The sequence below is a fragment of the Corvus kubaryi genome, unplaced genomic scaffold, assembly GCF_017639235.1.
Source record: "Corvus kubaryi isolate FWS band 111438036 unplaced genomic scaffold, C.kubaryi_AGA036_p1.0 37237, whole genome shotgun sequence".
In the NCBI taxonomy this organism is placed as follows: domain Eukaryota; kingdom Metazoa; phylum Chordata; class Aves; order Passeriformes; family Corvidae; genus Corvus; species Corvus kubaryi.
The window spans coordinates 304,491-304,709 of NW_024581068.1; the positions used below are offsets into that span (position 1 = coordinate 304,491).

General features: G+C 59.8%; 1 protein-coding gene across 1 annotated transcript in view; it reads left to right on the forward strand.

Annotated features, from left to right (window-relative positions):
* NCAPH (non-SMC condensin I complex subunit H) overlaps positions 1-219 on the forward strand; it is a gene marked incomplete at its 5' end in the record, with an annotated part of 5,913 nt that overhangs the window by 3,167 nt on the left and 2,527 nt on the right. The gene's annotated exons all lie outside the window — the stretch shown is intronic.

Genomic DNA, 219 nt, shown 5'->3' on the forward strand with positions numbered 1-219 from the left:
TTCCGTGGACACCTCCCACTATCCCAGGCTGCTCCAGCCTGGCCTGGGACACTCCCAGGAATGGAAAAGCTTTGGGAACAGCTCCCTACACCTGCCTGGGGCCAGCGGGGAGGGGCTGGATGAGCCCCAATCCCATGGGGATAACCTCAGTTCCATGGGGATAACCCCAATCCCATGGGGATAACCTCAGTTCCATTGGGATACCCCCAATCCCTTGGG